Genomic DNA, 6,588 nt, shown 5'->3' with positions numbered 1-6,588 from the left:
CAGAAAGAAGCCCTGATTTAGCAATGTGATTTTATAACATTCGCACATCTGTTTCCACTGAGAGCTTTGAAGCCCAGTAAAATGGATGATAGAAAAGAAAAAAGAGACAAAGATTAAAAAACGTGCCTGTAGAAATATGACTAATGCCCAGACCTGTCTGTACTTGTTAAAATGTGCTAGAATGACAATGTTAGCAGCTTGGCCAAACATCAGAAAATCACTACTTCATCTGATGCTATTAGCTGAGTTATTCAGTAAAGGCAGAGCTGGAAAAATAGTGATGCCTCCCTGGGCCTCAGGGTGGAGGGGCAGAGAGATCTCACACGCATGACTAAGAGATGCTGCTGAGATTCTGGCCCCTTACGCAAGCTGCCCCACACTGCTGCCACCCTGTCTTGAGTGTCCTGGTACCACTGGGCCTGGAAAGCTTTCTGTATGTAACCAGTCAACAATTTGGAAGGTGTGTAACATGAGGGGCCCTTCCTGGGCAGCACTTCAGAAAGAGACAAAAATGCTGTTTTATGTTTCACTTTGTAAGGTTATGTTCAGGCTGCACAAGAAGTGCACCAGCCACCCCAAGAATGAGCTGTGTGCCTGATAATCACTTTCAAATGTCCCGCTTCTCTGAGGGTGGAATTTTTTAACAGAAAGACAAATCCCCGTCAGGTTTTATGGTATGACCTGGACAGGTATATTTCTGCAGCGTCGACACCAACAGCAGGATCTGTCTCTTCCGTGTTTATCTATGCCTGTTCAAAGGCACGCCTTTGGGAGGTGAAGGAGTTGGTCTTTGGATTTGTGCCTCACAATTCTCCTAAAATGCTGTGTGCTGCCTTCAGGTTACAGGCCCCGTCATGCCTGCCTTCCAGTGAGGCACAACTCTCTCCTGCCTGCCTGAGAGAGGGGGAGATCTGATGGGTTGTGTTTGTACTAAATCCTGTCTAGCTAAGTGTCGTCCCCTGAGCAAAAAGTGACGCAGAAGAGGGAGTCTGTGATAAAGCCAGAGGTGCTTTATACCACAGCTTTGCGTTTCCTGGAAATGTCTCTAGGAATAAAGGACAGTGCTTTAAACAGCACTTGCTCTAGGCATCTACTTCATTATGTTCTTCATGCAAGGACACACTGAAATTCAGTTCAAAGAGAGAAGGAAAAGCATTTAGCAGTAACCATAGATCAGATTATTTGGTAAGCACAAAAGCCTTTTGAGTAATAACTTTTCTGTGGAGAGTCAGATGGTTTCTATATGCTTAGTTTCCCTTGAACTGTGTAATTCAGTCGAGGTGCCTCACTCATCTTTTAAACAATCTCATGCCACACTGCTCAGCTCCATTCCCAGACTGGCAAAGCCACTGAGTATCTCCTGCAAGGCCAGTATCTGCAGTGTTTGGCCTTAATCTTCTTTGGAGGGATATAAGGATAGTCTGAGTGACTAAAATCCAAGTCAGTCTCCGACAGAGACCTACCTTCAACAGTAGTTGGAAGCAAGGTAAGGAGGTAAATTGGAGATTTAAATTTCTGTTTGTACAACTCCAGTGGTACACAGAGGTCTCCAGGAGAGACAGGGCCTCCGTTATTTTATGTACCATGTGACATAGAGCGTCACATAGGTCAGGCGATAGAGAATTCAGATCCAAGACAAGAGAATACTTGGTTTGCTGTATTGGCAGTGGTACAAAGAAATACAGAGAAATAAGCAATTCACCTGAAACAGAACTAAAAATTAGAGTGGTTTTTTTTATGTTAAACTTCACTGTCTCAGCAGAAGCCAAGAAGACAATATGTTACGGTAACTGGTACAGTTTTCCTTCTTTTCAGCAGAGCTGAATGTTTAATTGTTTAGCAACTGAAAGTGACAGGTAGGATGCTGCTGGTACAGGGGAGTGCTTTGGAAGAGAATGGAAAAGACAATCTATTACATTTGCCTATACATTAGTAGTTCCCTAAAAATACATATAGACTGAGGTAGTAGATACAAGCTATTCCCAAGTACCAAACTGTGTTGCTGAACCAGACCATAGTGAGAAAAGGGAGGAGGACAAACAGGTATTTTTTTGTAGTAGTTGTTCAGGTGGATCAAATCTTTCCAACCTTGGTGCCTAACTTACGTTGATGGATAAATTTCTACATTATGTATTTAGACTGTGCTAGAGAAGACTGAGAAAACCAAATATCTTTTCAAATCCTGCTCACCTTGTGCTGAGGGTTCCACTCAATATTCTGTTAATTAGGCAGGAAGGGATCAGCTCATCTCCAAAGGAGACTCAGAAGGAGTTGCTGTTCACAGTTATTCATGACGAATGCTGCAGCTGTTCTTTCTGAACACACATCCAGAAAGTAGAAGGGAGATGACCTTCAAGATTTACAACAGATCAAAGGAAGGTCAGTGGCTGGCAGGAATACGGGAGGGGGGAAGAAAGGTGGAAGTTTCTGTTAAAAAACAACAGTGAACTCCTCTGCCTGCAGGTCACCAGCATTTTTAAATTGGTAGTTCTTTTCGCTTGTGCTAATTAATAGTGGCTACAGTGGAAGTGCATATTCTGTCAGCTTAAATTCAGTTAGTCAGGAAGGTAGACTGTGCCTTTTAGGTATTCTTTTAGGGAAAACTCTTCCTATTAGGCACAACGTATTATCTAGGGATCCATCCTTCACTCACTTGAGATCATGGAAAAATTCCTATGTCCCAGCTGGGATCCCGAGTATAGTGCATCCAGAAAGATGAAGAACAGAGGCCTATTGCTTTCCAGGCTATCCTAGCATTGAATGCACACATAAACAGAGCCACACTGGACAGATGGGTCATGATTTGTTTGTACTACCTATGTCCTATATATCTCTATGTTTCTTATTTGTCTTCATATATATTTATTAATTCAAAGACCATTTACAATGATTCCCTTTATTTAAACATCCTCTAGATTCTATCTGCTTGTTTGTGCCTCCAGGAAAATCAATCTGTGTAGGGTACTGAACACAACTGTAATAAAGGAGAAAGAAATAAAATAGACAGTGAAATACGATGTGCTCTCTCCAGAAGGGAAAGTAGGAGCCTCAAGCCAAAGTCCAAAGGTTACCTACCGTGGTAATGGTCTTATCTAACCTGATTATACCTAGTACTTGCAGGTAAACAGATTGAGACATGCTGCAGTCATGAAATGACTACAGCAAAGCCCGATGAGACTCACTGCCACCCCATGCTCTACATTAGAATGTGCTGCAGAAGCAAGCACAAGAATCCTTCAAGATCTAGCTGTCATCTTAGAGCCATATCCTTCTCTTGGGCATCCCCAAAGATTTGGGCCGTGTCAGTGTGGGGTCTGAGGAGAAGATTTGGAACATCCATAAGCCTTCCAGGCTCCTGGCTGAGGGTCTGTGTCAGATGTTCAGATCACGAAGTGATACTTTGTGGAAGCACGAAACCCAACTTCATTATCATGTGGAGGCTTAAATCCAGTTATTGTAGGGATTGATACAATCTTGAAATGAAATGGAGTAAGAGTGAATGTTTCTTTTAAAGACATTTTGGGTTGCATCCTGGTTTGTATCTTGGTCAGACTTTCACACTGTTTTGTTCACTTGCTGGCAGGGAAGTTTCTACTCTTTTGCCTCTTAGCATGGTCTCTCTGTATGCCTGGCATTTCCTATGTGCTGTGGTGCTGTGCACACTCTCAGTACCAAAGCTGTTTCCTGGTTTTCAGCAGAGCTGAGCAGTGCATACTCTGAGCCCAGAGTCCCAGCATCTCATCAGGTACATTTCTAAAGGCCGAACAGCATCTTTGTGTTTAACCTTTGAACAGAAAGCTTAAATATTGTACCAAATTCCTCTTTTTCTATTTGTTAAAGAAACCAGACACACACACACACACACACACCCCTTACATGATTACATGCCTGTTTTGGGGGAACTATGAGGGTAGAAAACCATTCACACTGCACAAATTTCTAAATTATATAGCGTAGGTATCAGTGTCCATAGATCTCCTTTGTAATCGTGACCATCTCTTACGCATAAATACTTGTCTGTCTTGTCAACAGGGAACCAAAAATGAGCTCCAGATGACGTGTTGTTTTTTCAGCCATAAGTGTGTGTTTGGAGAGCTGTTATTCTCGCCACTTCCCTGTTCACCCTGTTTTGCAAACACAAGCACACCATGCTGCCTCCTACCCCCACACACTCTTCTAGTAAGGAAGAGCTGGGTGCTGGAGACGACAGACCACTTCACAGGTCTATACTGTGCAGCTCTGTCTCCATGGCTTTTAACACCTTGCTCCCCTTGACCTCCCATCTGCATCCCTCACAGGGGACCTGTGCGCAGCCCTGATCTTGAACTCTCTACCCCCTCCCAGGTCTTTCTTATCTGTAAATCTGAATCTGTCTACTGCTGTATCTACAGTATTCCGATGCGTCTCACAGGCACACCCAAGAAAGCCTAATGCGTGCAGTAACTTCTGATGTTGGCAACATCACTTGCAACTATCCAGCCATGTGAACACACACAGCTCTGCACCTGTTCTTTCAGTATTTCATGGATTGTTTGATGTTTTTTTCCCCTTCCACCACTCAGTGGTTCCCTACCAGGTTATTGGCTGTATTAATATGAATTCATATTAATGAGCGCACTGTACACTTTCCTTGGTCCAGTCCTCCAGGGTCATTTCTCTTTCTTGGATACTTTTCCATCTGCTTACAGTTGATTAACACTGATGTTTGTCTCTGCTCTTTTATGTGTCTGACCAGAGGTAGTAGAAAAGCCCTCTCCTTTGCAGATCTCTGAAACAGCCTATCTCCTGCTTCATCAGCTTCATCTTCAAATCATGGCTAATCCCCATGGCTAATGCTTCCTTTCCGTTAGTATTCAGGTATCTTCAAGCTAGCTTCCTCCACCGTGCTTGTACCTATTGACTTGGTGTTACAGTTTGCAGGGGTAGTTGCGGCTCCAGTTGCAGCTCCTCTCGAGCTGAGAAACCACACTGGCATAGAGCAGGGCACATGGAGAGTCTGCCTGACCACCCATGGCTGCCCTGTTTATCTTCTCTCAGTGGTTCTTGAGCCCTTAGACTTGCTCTCTCAGAGTGGCCGTTACGTTTGTACCACTTCCAGCGCTGATGCTCTAAATGGCAGGACATTTTGTTTGCATGGAAAAAACCTGCTAGGCTGATACCATAGTTGCATCTGAGTGCTCTCCATGCCCTGTGGTGCCTCACACAGAGTGAAGAGCAATTGTGAGCCTGGTGATCCTAGTCACAAGTAATAGCCTTTGAGAGAAGGGAGCAGTTGGAAAAAAATTCTGCAAAAATGGGTGATCTCAGATCTTGAGACTCCCCATTCATTTTCACTGCCCACATGACATTGTGTCCTTTTGTTGTCTGGGAGACAGGTGAAAGTGGGCAGGAAAGCCAAAAGGTTTGGAGTTTGCTTGTTACTGCACCACATTTACCTGCTCTGTTGCGCTTATCCAGAGCCTGTCACTGGAGAGTCTCGGGGCACCTCCCAAACATTACTCATCACCACCTCCCTCAAAACAGGAGATCATTGGGGGAGATAAGGGAGCACAAACCGTGCTGAGACTAGTGTTCTGTCTCCCACATTATTGCCATAAACTCTGGAGGTGAACTGCACTGTTGGGTTTCCATCCATCATGGTGTTCTGATGATAAAGCTTAGATTAAAACCTATTAAAAATACAATATAGTCACAGTAAAACCAATACAGATATTTTACAATGAAGCCATCAAATTCCCTGTGCTGTGGAATGGTGTAATATGCGCGCAATATGGTTGATTCTGGTACTTCATTGCCTGAATTTGTTATATGTGAGTTCAGTTTAAAACTAATAGAAAGGCCAACCATCACGAAGACACAGGTATTCCCCCTCACACCCTTTAGTTAATATAGAACTGCATCAAAATACACGTGTTCTCATAGAGTACTGAAGGGAACGGTTATAACCTGAATGCTGTTCTTGTACGTTTTGCCAAGTATAATGCTCACTAGGAAGTTCAACATCACAGGTGAAGGGATAAGAAAAGACAAGTATCTTGGAGAAAAATAAATTCTCTGATAACACTGTAAAGAACATATGATCTTAGCAGAAAGGAATTTTTTAAAGTCTGGAAAAAATCTTATTCTCTGCCAACAAAAAATAAATTGAGAAGAATCTTTAAAAATGGCTAATAAACTGACATGCTTAGGGCAGCAAAAAACCATCAGTTTGTAGTTTATTAATCTACTGGCAAAGTCAGCTGCACATACAGCTCAGTGCTCTGTTCAAACAGAGAGTATGTCTGAAGGCCGCTGCCATGTGCTGTCTCTGCTGGAGGTCCAGAAAGCAAAGCGTTAAGGTGCATTGCAAAGTAAGCATGAGAAACGTACTAATAATCCCCTCTTTGAACTGTTTAAGTGAGAGGAATGAAAAGGAACATGTACAAAATAATCATGGCTCCTGCACCATTTGCTCTGGTCGTCCCAACCACCATCCTTAGTGGGGCATTGACTTTACCAGAGGCAGGGAAAAGCTATAATGCCAAGGGCTGCAAAACTGCTCCCTATGTGTGGACATCTTGTAACGGCTGATAAAGATGTTTGGAAGCA

This window comes from Larus michahellis, chromosome 4 (genome assembly GCF_964199755.1).
Source record: "Larus michahellis chromosome 4, bLarMic1.1, whole genome shotgun sequence".
In the NCBI taxonomy this organism is placed as follows: domain Eukaryota; kingdom Metazoa; phylum Chordata; class Aves; order Charadriiformes; family Laridae; genus Larus; species Larus michahellis.
Note: the sequence above shows the minus strand (reverse complement) of the source record.